This window comes from Hippocampus bargibanti, linkage group LG02, assembly GCF_051943395.1.
Source record: "Hippocampus bargibanti isolate YZ-2025 linkage group LG02, ASM5194339v1, whole genome shotgun sequence".
NCBI classification, from domain to species: Eukaryota; Metazoa; Chordata; class Actinopteri; order Syngnathiformes; family Syngnathidae; genus Hippocampus; species Hippocampus bargibanti.
The window spans coordinates 7,230,888-7,244,152 of record NC_142735.1 but is presented as its reverse complement, the minus strand read 5'-3'; the positions used below and the strand labels follow the sequence as shown (position 1 = coordinate 7,244,152).

General features: G+C 40.3%; 1 pseudogene; it reads right to left on the bottom strand.

Annotated features, from left to right (window-relative positions):
• Positions 1 to 4,405: 4,405 nt before the first annotated feature.
• LOC148901390 (5S ribosomal RNA) lies at positions 4,406 to 4,524 on the bottom strand (annotated as a pseudogene).
• Positions 4,525 to 13,265: the final 8,741 nt, after the last annotated feature.

The following is a 13,265-nucleotide window of genomic DNA, read 5'->3' as shown; positions in this document are numbered from 1 at the left end:
GTGTGCCTGCCTGCGTGCGTGCGTGCGTGCGTGCGTGCGTGAGATGGTGATTACCCTTCAAAGTAATCAGGTTTCAAAAGAAAAAACAAATACAATCTCAGCATTTGGACCAACAATTGTGGGTCTGTCCTCCACCTCTTTTTCTTCTTTTCCCTTCAGGGCTTGCCACAGCGAATCAGTGTCCTCCATCTTCAGAGGTTTGATTGGCCTGCAAATAAAAGTTTCACTGTAACCTTTGGGATTCCCAGCATGCCATTGTACTCTGTCGATTCTGCATGGAGAAACGATGGTGTCATGTTTTTGTTATCTTTGTTGGCATTATCATGACTTGGGTCTAATAACAACTATGATACTGTTCTCACACAGGCCACCAAAGTTGCCTGCACTCGATCCAGTCAGTGTGTGGTTGCCCGGCAACGTAGCGTCCGGTGCTTCAGAGCGGCACTATTTTTTCCTGATGAATGATCTGCCATTGAAAGGGAAGATAGGCAGAGGTGAGGATGAGAGAGGGAAAGACTCAAATTGGTAAATGGAAGACGCAGCCTCAATCTGCCCCGAATCAATGCCTAAGCAAACAAGCCGTGTCTGGTTCTCCCAGATGCCATCCTTCTCTCTGTTGGATCCTTCCTCTTCTTTTGGTGTCGCATCATCCTTTGGCTGACCTGACTTCTCTCACAGTCTCAGTCAATTTGACTATGGATCTTAATTATCCCCACATTTCTTTCCAAATCTCCTTAATTAACTTGGACATAATTCTGAAGCCAAACTCCATCATGGTTTTAGGCTGTGGTCTTTTGATTATGTAACAAAGTCACCAGTGTAATGTCCCAAAACATTTTCCACAAGTTGTCATTGGAAGGAAAATTGTGTCTTGAAAATCAAACAACACATGCCTTTTCAAACTGCCACCGTCATGCGAGATGTCAAAAAATTTCAAGGCAGTTCAGCGCTGTGGCGAAGAGTAAACATGGACAGGAGGTTGATTGAACATTGTAAATTGTCCATCGGTGCGATTGGAACACCAAAATGTACACCAAAATAACTCAAAAAACAGATACAAGCAACTGGTGGTGTAGTGGTGCCCTTGCCTGACTTGTGTTTGGGCAATGTGGGATCGGTTCCCACTCAGTGACGGTGTGGTTGAGAATGGTTGTCGGTTTCTATGTGTCCTGCTCCAGACTGCCGACCAGTTCAGGGGCTGGTCGGCCTTCCGTACAAAAGTGGCCTGCTGTAGGCCTCCAGGATCTCATCGCGATCCTGTTCAGGATAAGCGGTGTTGATGTTGACTGTTTCATGTAAATTTCTCCAGTGTGAGACTAAAAAAATGCTAATCTAATCGAATCTAATGTATCATTTCCTATGCTTAATTATTATGATTTCATGTGATATATAATGTGTATTAACGTTATCGAACTGATCTGAATTATTCACGTCATGCAGTTTTTAGAGCAATTGCAATCTCTTGCTTGTCAAAATGTTCCTGGAACCATATGGATTCCATATTTCATTCAGTCCACAATATTATTTATATACTTCAAAATATCCATTTTTTTTAACTGATAATTGTGGTATCTTATGGCTGTAAGGAATACGGTACATGTGGTACAATGTGTCCATTTTGTTCCCTTTTCCCCAGAAAATAAGCCACTGACCGTCAACTTTGTGGAAACGGGTCAAAGCCTTATTGAATAAGGTGAATGTGTCGCACTTTGCTTTATATCACAACTTGCAACATACATGGCAGCGAGGTCAGCAACATCGTTTCCTGGTTCTGCCTTATTTCCACCCTTTTCTCCTTCCTTAACCAACTGTAATTAGATCCACCCCCATCCTTCTCTCTCCTCCCTCGCACTGCAGTGCTGGTGTTCTTGCTGCCACTAATGACACTGTGCAATCTCCGTTGAGTGCAGAGCCAGTGACTTGGGGTCACATATGTTATATATTCATCTCCTGAACACTTCCATATGGAAGCGTGCCACTCTGCCAAGACCCGGCACATGTTTAGCAGGAAGAAGCAGACAGACTCTATGATAGCGGGGGGGCTAAGAGAAGAAAATAAGAGAAATAGCGTGTGCAGACTAGACCAGAAAGGGAAAATTTAATTAATTTCAAATCATGGAGTGATAGGTTGGAAAAGGAAACACATAGCAGGACTTGATTTTTCTTCTTTCCTTTTTGGTCTGTTGACTTGGGCAGACAGAAGCAGTCATAAACAGGAAAGCCCAAAGTGATGAAGCACCTCACTGCTCCTGGATGTCTCCATCTCCCCTACCTGCTGTTAGATGTGTTCCTCTCATTCTAGCTGGCTCGTCATAACTCACTTGTAGACATTCTGTGTCCCGCCAGCTTAAACATACTCCCATGACACATATTTGGATTTCTCCGACCAGTCTCCTTTGCTAGAGTTGTCATTCGATTGGAATTTAGACCATTTGCAATGAATTGTAATCAGAAAACTTTGAATGTGTTCAAAAAGTAGGGAAATGAAAAAAATATGATGAAAATGGTCATAAATAATGGTTACAAAAGTTTAAAAAGAACATAACTTGAGGAAAACAAATAATTACATAAATAATAAATACAGGTAAACCAATTAGTGAAAAGGGGTTGATTCTTTTAATTTCCAAGTACGATAAATGTATAATGGAAATTTTCCTCACAAGGTTTAATATCCACTGACCTCCATTATTATTAGCAAGGGTACTGAAGAAATGTGCTTTGGCTTCTGATAAACTCTACTCGGTACTAAACATTGGAGCAACATTTTTTTATTAAAAAAGGAGAGAATCCAATCTTCGAGTGCAGTAAATCATGTGTGCCATGAATCAGAATTAGAATCAGAAAACCTTTATTCATCCCACAATGGGGAAATTTGCAGTCCACAACAGCAATTTGAAAGGGGTTGGGGGGGTGAAAGGATAGAAAACAAGATATTCTAAGCATAGCAAAATACAAATGTCAACTGTATACTGTAAATGTGCAAAAAGATAAGAGTAACCCTGATATTAATTCTTTGCACAATCCCCTTTTGACAACCACAGAGATAACAACACGGGAGGATACAAAAATACAAAAAGAGAGATTGCTGATGATACTTTGCCTAATTTCTCTGAATAATCCAGCGACCTCTTTCACATGTTTTCAATGGGGGTTGAGGTCTGGGGCGGCATTTATTTGCCACATGATAATAGTGAATGGGCATAAGCACAGCATAACACAACAGCAGAGCTCACACTCTCTCTGCACGCTTGACATATGGTATGGAGTGCTATAAAGGGGACAGAGCAGCCTGTTCAGCGTGTCCTGTACACGCATGCAGTGATGTACAGTACTTAACCGATGACTTGCACACAAATTCTGCGCACCCATGTGGATATTATGGATGAGACAGAATCTTACTTTCAGAAGCCACATCCAGACCCAATCCTGGTGAAATTCTTAAAATAGATGGACTGTCTAAAACATCTTTAAATCTAACATTTCCCACTTGATTAAAATTTACCTAAACTTATATAAATCCAGTGAAATTTACTAAATCACACTTCTTGTTGGCAGTTGTCACTTTTGTGGGCCCAGTAATCCAAATAAGAGGCAGAGTAAAACTGACATAAAACCAACAAGAAGTAAACAGGTAAACACCAGAAATGTTCAAACAATTTCATCCGTGCTGTATGTCATGCATATTAGCATATTTGACAATAAAGCTGACTTTGACTTTGACACAGAGGTTTGCCGAATGAAAGTTCCCGAGATTATTGCTAGTATATTACTTTCGGCTTTTCCCTTCAGGGGTCGCCACAGCGAATCGGTGTCCTCCACCTACCACTGTTTTGTACATCATCTTCTCTCAAACTGGCTACCTTCATGTCCGCTTTCACAACATCCATAAACTCCTGCCTGGCAGTTCAAGGCTCAGCATCCTTCTCCCAATTTATTCACTCTCTCTCCTCTGGACATGTCCAAACAATCTCAGTCTGGCCTTTCTGACTTTCTCTCCAAAACCTCTAATATGAGTTATCCCTCTAATATCGTCGGCCTCCATTGGTCATGGCTGACCATGGATGACTGTCCCGGTGGACAGTGTGCCTGGGCGGTGTATTATGGAGAGCAGGTTGTCGCCTATGCAGCTTGCTCCCCCTCTCCACCACGCTGACTGGACCAAAGGAACAGCTGAGCTGATACAATTTGGGGTCAGTATGGTCGCAGGAGCTGCCGGAAAGGTAGCGGAGTTCGCCACCAGACCGCCTTAGGTGCGCCATTACCGGATTGATTTCGGGTTTACTCCCATAGGAGCTGCCGGAAAGGTGGCGGATCTCGCCACCAGACCCCCTTAGAGGCTCCGGAGACTCGTGGATGGCGGGGTCGTCTTTACACCCGTGTAGGTCTATAGGACCTACCCACTGCCAATGTACAGCACCTGGTATTCGCAGGCGGTCTCCCATCCAAGTACTAACCAGGCCCGACCCCGATTAGCTTCCGAGATCAGACGAGATCGGGCGTTCTCAGGGTAGTATGGCTATCCCTCTAATATACTCAGTCCTGATCCTATCCATCCTGGTCACTCCCAAAGAAAACCTCAGCATCTTCATCCCTGCTACCTCCAATTCTGCTTCCGGTCTTTTCTTCCGTGGCACTGTCTCCAGTTCACACATCATGGCTGGTTTCACCAGTTTTATACACTTTTCCTTTCAGCAAAGCTTAAACTCTTCTATCACACATCACACCTGACCCTGTTCTCCAGCCATTCCAACCTGCATGTACACACTTCTTCACCTCTTTTCCACTTTTTCTCTTCATTGCTCTGGATGGTTGACCCCAAGTACTTAAAATCCTCCTCACTCTTGTACTTGGGTCCCTATCATTCACACACGTGTACTCCGTCTTGCCCTGACCCTCATTCCTCTCCTTTCAAGGGCAAACCTTCAACTGTCTCGTTTCTCCTCCACCTATTCCCTGTTCTTGCTACAGATCACAACCTCATCTGCAATGATCATCGTCCATGAATATTCCTGTCTACCTTTGTCTGTAAGCCTGTCCATCACCATAGAGAATAAGAATTGGACTCAGAGCTGACCTTGGTAAAGTCCCCCCTCCACTTTGAATTTCTCTATCACACAAACAGCACACCCGAACTCACAAAAACCTTGCGCAGAACATTTCAGACTGTGACTTTCTTCTTACATTAAAAAAGGATTACAATACAGGTTACAGTTACCTGTTTAAAAAATGTGGTCAGTTATGTAACTCAAGCAGAATTATGTGTAAGCAATGTGACTGATTACCTTCACTTACTTTTGGATTACTCTCATACTAAAAATGATCAAAAGGCAAATTACATGTAATATCAATTATAAACACAGACATACTTTGTAAAGAGATTATATTTCTCAGAGTATTCCATGCCTGGTGGCACATACATACAAACTAAGTAAACAACAATACTCACAGGCATGCATGGTATTCTCTGTTCTCTGTGGGAATAACAACAAATAAACTAAGTGGTGGACTGACTTGTCCCTGACTTTTCCTCGTCATTAACTATGCTGCCTGCTTCTCTTCTCGACGACCTTAGTGCTACCCGGCATTTGCGGACCAAAATAGTACCACACTGAATGTTAATTTGGATGCCAAATTCAGTTGGTTTCCAAAAGGGGCTGGTGGGCCTCGGCCATGTCGGGTGAGCAGTTCAGACAGCTGTATAAAGAGCTTAGTAGAGAGTCTTCGCATCAAGAGGAGTCGTTTGAGGTGGTTTTGGGTATCAGCTGCCTTTTGGGTGCCTCCCATTGGAAGTGTTCGAACCATGAACAGAGCAGACTGGAGTGATTAAAAAACTCGCCCAAACCTGGCATCGCTCAGTGTGGGTGCATGTTTGTGCGTGCGTTAGTGCACATATTGGGACTATATTGGCTGCTATTGGGGACATCCGCAATCTACTAAAAAACACAACAGTCAAGCAAAATGTAGTTGATAAGCATTCTATTTACAGGAAGTATTTGTAAAAATCATTTATTTATTTTGTCCCACCAATTTACAGTTCTGTGCAACTTCAGGCCAACAGGTAGTTTGGTTGATTTATCAGTACTGCATTGACCTTATGTATGTCAAGAATAGTGTGGGGGAGGACCCCAAAAAGCAGGTAGCATGGAGAAGCAGGGTGAACTTGACAAACTGTATTAACAAAACAATGAAAAATATAAATCAGAATCAGAAAACCTTTATTCGTCCCACAATGGGGAAATTTGCAATCCAAAACAAATCCAAAACAAAGAAAGTCCTGAAAACAACATGAATCCAAAGTAACAAACAAAAACTTCATGGCAGATGCAAAAACAAAGTGAAATCAATAAAAATAAAAATCAATGGGAATAAGGCTCAAAACGCTAAACAAAAGAAGCTGTGACTGCAACAATGATCTGACACTGAGTGGTTGGGCCGGAAGTCCTTTTAACAGAAAACCACCTGTTGGTCCCAAACAGATCAACACTGACAATATGTGTGATGGAAATCTGCACTTTACAAAAACACGACAACAAAATTAAATCTCAGAAAATCTTCAACCCAAAAATCTCAATGCAGATTAAAACAACAGTTTGAATAATTAACTCATTCACTGCCAGGTGTGCAAAAGTGTCTCCACTCCAGTGCCAAGGTTTTGTTATTTTCACTCAAATTGCAGGACCCACAGAATATTGAGTTTTAGGACTACATAAACATTAAATGCAACATATGAAAGAAACCTTAGACTCTCTTCTTCCATCAGAAAAAAAAAGTTAATTCCTAAATTATATGGGTCTGGAGTTATCTCAGCTTGAAATGAGGGCGGCTGTCCAAAATACAATGCAATACATACGCACATATTGTGAGCGCTAACATTGAAAAAGGGGAATGCTACCCCTCATGGAAGGGGAAAAAACATTGCAAGAGGTCTGACATTTGTCGGCAGTCCCCGCAAGAAAAACCGAAACCCGAACAAATTCGGGAATGGCGCTAGACGTCTTCAATTCCCTGAATAAATTCAAGTGAATGAGTTAATGCAGGTGCCATTTTGCATGCTACCGCATACATCCACAAAATACATTTCTTTGCCATTTATTACGCATATAAAACATTTCAAACTGACTTTTTCTATCAGTGCTGGCATATGTCACATCACATTTAAATTCGGATGGCTCATAATAAAGCTTTACTTATGCAGTGCATTTCACAACAATTGCAAAATGCAAGGTTTTGTGTGGATATGTTTTATTGTGGGGATGGCATCGCTGATAAGAATTCTACATCACCGACCGATTCTCATTTGCAAACACACCTGTCCTTGAGATTTCTGTTACTTCCCGCGAGGTATCCATGGAAACTTGGAAGGTGTGGGTGCACGCAAATTTGTGTGCTTGGACGCGTGTGTGTGTATGTGCGTGTGTGCGCGTGTGTGTGTGTGTGTGTGTGTGTGTGTGTGTGTGTGTGTGTGTGTGTGTGTCTGTCTGTGTGCGCGTGCGTCTGCGTGTGTGCGTCTGTGTGTGTGTGTGTGTGTGTGTGTGTGTGTGTGTGTGTGTGTGTGTGTGTGTGTGTGTGTGTGTGTGTGTGTGTGTGTGTGTGTGTGTGTGTGTGTGTGTGTGTGTGTGCGCGCGCGCGACGGTGAGTGCTATAGTATCAGATAAAAAGATGCATTCACCTTTTGCAGTTGACTTTCTCGCGATTCATGGTGGCGAATGAATGGATGAATGGAAGTCAACCGTGGTTATTCGGTAACTACTGTAAATGTGTTTCATGGTCAACCTCTCAGAGGGGAACTTTACCCGACTAAGTATTTAACACCAATGTCAAACATCAAGCACATAAGGATCCTTAATCATCTTCTGCAATACCAATGATGCATTTACATGTGAGGGAAGTGCAGGTTTCTGTGAATTTTTATTGGAAGCTCTGTTTGAAATTTTGAACTGGCCCAAATGATTCATGATTTTTTAATCGGGCCTGCTGATGCTTCCAGATTTCCTGAACAGGCGACGCCAACAGCAAGCTGAGAGAAATCACAAGGTCACAAGGCTCACGACCGGTTTATTTAGTTGTATTCTCATAACAAGTTCTATCGGGAGATGAATGCATTGCTTGAAACTGGAGGAGGACAAGCAAAGCTCTCGGATGTGCAAAGTTGTCACACTAACTTACAAAATAATTCAAAATAAAACAATGAGATCATCCTGAGTGATTCATTGATTACTGAGCTCTTGTTTTCATAATTACTAGATGGGGGAAATGATTCATTGTCTTCCGTATGTGGACAGCAGATGTTGGATTGGATTTGCCTTTATGAGTCTCGCAGTGGACAAATTTACATTTCACAGCAGCAAAGTGATGAAAGTAAGTTCCAGGTACGATTTTCTGTCAGATGGAAAAACTATTACTAGTACACAAAGACTTTACCTTGGAAACATGCACTTTGCGAGCTTTGCTAGAGCATTTTAATACAATGGTTATTTATGACATGGTGAATATTATAACACAGCAGCGATATCATCAAAGGACAAATTCATTTTATGCCATCCCACCTGGATCCTAGCCATTAAATTATGAAATAAGAATTTTGATACATAAATGAAAATTACAGTGATGAACGTTATTCAGCCAGCGGATGCGACATCAGGTAGTCAGAGTAAGATTCACTTGAAATTGAAGGGTGTGATGAATTGTATTTGAAATTGTGGTTTGAGTTTTCAGGATTGGGTATCCGCAGTTACCCCACCTAACAAATCCTAACCTTACTCTTGTGTTGTATTATTTTGTAATTCGACTTCAGATGGCAGCGCGGCTTTACAACGGTTCCGATATGTTGTTTAATTCTTGCTTTCATAGCTTTGCTGCAGTGAATTGGGAATTTCTTTATTGTTTGACTCAAATATTTATCTTCGACTCAGCATGATTCCGAATTGATCTTGGTTCCACTCCCTGGTGCTTTCTACTATCGTTGTGACTGCTTTATTTCCTGTATATGATAGCTGTCCATGATAAGCGCTTTGTTACAGCTTCAGCTGTTGTTAAAGCGCTATATAAATCAATACGTATTGTATTGTATCTTATCTCATATTATCAGGAACGGAACCCACTCCTTTACTTCCACCTTAAATATATAACCCTTTCATAATTTTTTTCAGAAATGTGTTTTTAGAATGAGCTTTGGAGCCGTACCTCACATTCTTGATTCCCCTTGGATTGAAATTGACATCCAAAAGCTGTGCAGTGTGGCATTTTGGCTCCTTTTTGTTGATGTTCTTTTGGTTTGTTCAGCAAAAGGCAGCAATGCGATCAGCAACCATCCAAGACATCATCCCAGAATGAATTAGACACCTGAGAACATGCTAATAAAGTTTCCCCAAATCTATGCAACGGTTAATTATTTAAAAAAAATGATATTTTGTAATTTTGTTTAAATAAAAAAAAAGGAAAGTTGAAAAAGTGGATGGTGACTAGAATGGGCGCCATCAACCCCATGACAAAACCATCAAAGAGTCAACGAAGCTGATGCGTTCAAGTGGCAGGCATATGTCCAATGTTTCTTGTAAATGGACAATTCGGTTGTTGAAGAGTGTGCCATGACACATCACCGCACCTTCTCAAGTCTCAGAACCTGCATTTCCCCTTCTTGGTGCAATAAATCAGTAGCCAAGAAAAGTCAGCGTGCAGCTATTGCCTCATGAAAAAGGTTCTGGTATCCATCCTCTCTCCTCTCCTGCATACCTGCTCTTAATTTATATTACAGGCATAAAGCCATTCATCCTCAGCTAAAGGTCTTCTCAAAGGCCCCGGGTGGCGTGGCATGCCTTGCGCATAATTATTTTTTTTAACAAAGTAAGCAGGCCTTGCAGAGTAGAGAGGAAGATTACATGTAGCATTGTGGGAAACGTATATATTAAATATTTTAAAAGCTATCTTCATGCTCTGAGAAAGGTTTTACATACAACTTGATTGATAAGGTGAAGACAAACTGTACTGTGCGTGTATATTCCATGACAGGTACCTACAATGAGTTAAGGCCAGGCAGCAGCAAAAATCATCTGATGTCACACATTTTGTATTCTTCAACTTCAAAATGTGAAAAAAATAGTAGGCCTACTTTTGTAAGTGCAACATAAACATGTCTGCCATCAAGTGGTAATTCGTGATATTACATCTTAAAACTACAGCCGATGAATGCATGTTGGTAGTTATTTGTCATGGGAAAATATAAATTGAATGTTTATCTGTGTTTTTGTATAAATGAGTGCTTTGTGAAACATTATATATACATATATATATATATATATATATATATATATATATATATATATATATATATATACATATATATATATATATATATATATATATATATATATATATATATATATATATATATATATATATATATATATATATATATATATATATATATATATATATATATATATATATATACGTATATATATATATATACATATATATATATATATACATATATATATATATATATATACGTATATATATATATATATATATATATGTATATATATACACACATATACACACATATATATATATATATATATATATATATATATATATATATATATATATATATATATATATATATATATATATATATATATATATATATACATATATATATACACATACATATATATATATATACATATATATACATATATATATACATACATATATATATATATATATATATATATATATAAATATATATTTTTTTTTTTGTTCATTCGTTTGTTTGCTTGTTTATTTATTTATTTGGAATTAATCAATGGGCCACTAGTTGTAAACTACTGGGCTGGCAATTAGCCCGGCTAGGCAGCCCCACTTTTGTTTATGCTCCCCCTATAATCTGCAGCACCTGTAAGGCCCGACAACAATCCACATCCGTGATGTAGAAATTGCAGTGGAAAGCCGCAAGAGTGAGACAGTTTGTACTGTAATCTAAAATGTCAATGAAGTCCGCACAATTAGAATATGCAGTAGCAAAGGTAAAAGTGCAGTTAAAAAGAAAAAGGCTCGGTCGTCATCCCTCTCCGATGTCCGAGTGAGCGCCAAGACACTCCTTCTAGGGTAATAGGACACTGCCAGCGGCTGTTGCGCTCACGAAAATTTTCACCCCAAGGCTCAATATTTCATCTATTAGTCCAGAAGAAATTGCAAAAATGGCTTTTATAGGTGAGGGGATTTTTTTCTCTTCCATTAGCTAGTTGTGCGTGTACAACACAAAATTCTTTTCAGTTGCCTTATCATGAAATTATGGCTCCCTCGCAACCAAATTTCGTTCATTGCCCCTATAATGTCTCATTAATGAGGAATGAGAGAAAGGACGTTTTCTACTTTTGTTGATGTTGTGGTCTCATTGCCGTCATATAGAGATAAACTTCACGGGTTGTCATCATGATTTAAAGGAGACGATGCCTCACAGAGATCACAGGCATGATAAGGCGGTGTACATCCTGAATTCGGATGCCAGCCAACCGCAGGCCACACCCTGCACCTTCGCACTGTGAGGCCGGCATGCTAATCAGTCGACCAGCGTGCTACCTATGACCCAAGTTTACAACATGAAAAGTAAAATCGTTCAGTTGTGACAGAACTTGAGCGCAGGGTCAGACTCAAGTGTCATCAGCACAGTGCAAGAAGTCAAGGCTGGTTAGATAAGTAAAGGCAACACTGTGGTTGTATAACCAAGCCGAGCTTTCTAGAGACTACTGACACCTTTCCTTCCAGTGCCCATGTAAATCGGGTGGAACATTTACCTGAGAAAAAAACTTTAGTGGCTGAAGTTGAATTCACCAAAAGTGCAAATAGCTAAAACAACAACTGACACAGGGAATGGTTGAGGTCCACTCCAAAATAGTGCCGTCACCTCCCAATGAAGCCATTAAAGGACAACCGACGTCACTTTTTTGTTTTTTAACTGACATCAGAAAAACGTTTGATAGCATCTAAAATACCCAAAACATGCAGTATGATATTTTTAGTCAAATGCAAAACACCAATAAAAATGACTTAAAGTGTCCAAAATCTGCAAAAAATTGAGCTGCGAATTGGGCATTTTCAGAAAGTCCCGCCCCCAGTTCGTGACGTCACGCCAGGACGTCTTGCATTGCTGGGGAATCCAAACAATGGCTTCAGATTCGGAGAATATGCTTTCTTGTTACACATCCAGTTATGAATATGATTCAAATAGTTCTGAAGAGGAAAGCATACATGTTTGCAATCGATTAAAGAATTTATTCCATGCCATCTTGAGGCAACATTGGGGCAACAATGGATGATCAGAAAAGAGGCACAAAATGGTGACCTCCAGTGGCCACCTCCGCTTCCACAGGCCGATAAATTCCTTATATGGAGCTTGGACTCCCTCCTCTGGCGGCTTTTGGGTGCAACACGTTTCTCAGACCAAACGTACAGCAAAATACATTGACGTGATGGAAGGACGCTACAATGCGTCTTTTTTTATGGTTAGGGGGCGGTCCTTTCATGACGTCACGTACGGACTCGTCACCAACTCAAAAACAAGACTTCCTGAATATTCAAAGCGAGTTTTAAAATGTAAAATATAGCTATATGCGGTGGAATCTTATTAAAATACGCTCAGTAGAAGTCATTTGAAGCCATTTTACAAATTATGGACACAACTTGTCCGGAGACGTCGGTTGTCCTTGAAGTGTCCTTCTCTGTGTCTGCTGCCTTGAAAGGAGCCCAAATTTGTGCAAACATTTCAACAGCTGACATGAACACACCTCGCACATAAAACACATTAGCAAAGCTGGAGTTTAGTAAGCGTAGCATTGTCTGTAAAACTAGGAGTCATCACCACCCGACACCATAGCCCGGGCACTGTAACAGTTCATATTATTGTCAATATGGCTGCAATGATTCACAATCAAAACTGATATTTCAAAAAAGTAATGGAATGTGAAATATTGAGAACCTTTGCTCTGCAAAAGACAATAGATTGTGGCATCTCAAACTCACCAATATCAGCAGAGCCTCCAAGGCATGGTCTCATGACAACAGAGCCGCCATGTGATCGGTGTCACACAACGTGGAGAGGGTTTTGCCAAAATTCTCTAGGGTTCACCCGCCAGCTGCATCATTATCTATTCTTACCTCTCAGCTCTTTTCTCACACAATAGTTTTACCTCTCAGCAATTTATTTGTTGATTCCCCCCCCTTGACATAGGTGCTTTAAGATATTGGTGCAAAATACACAGAAC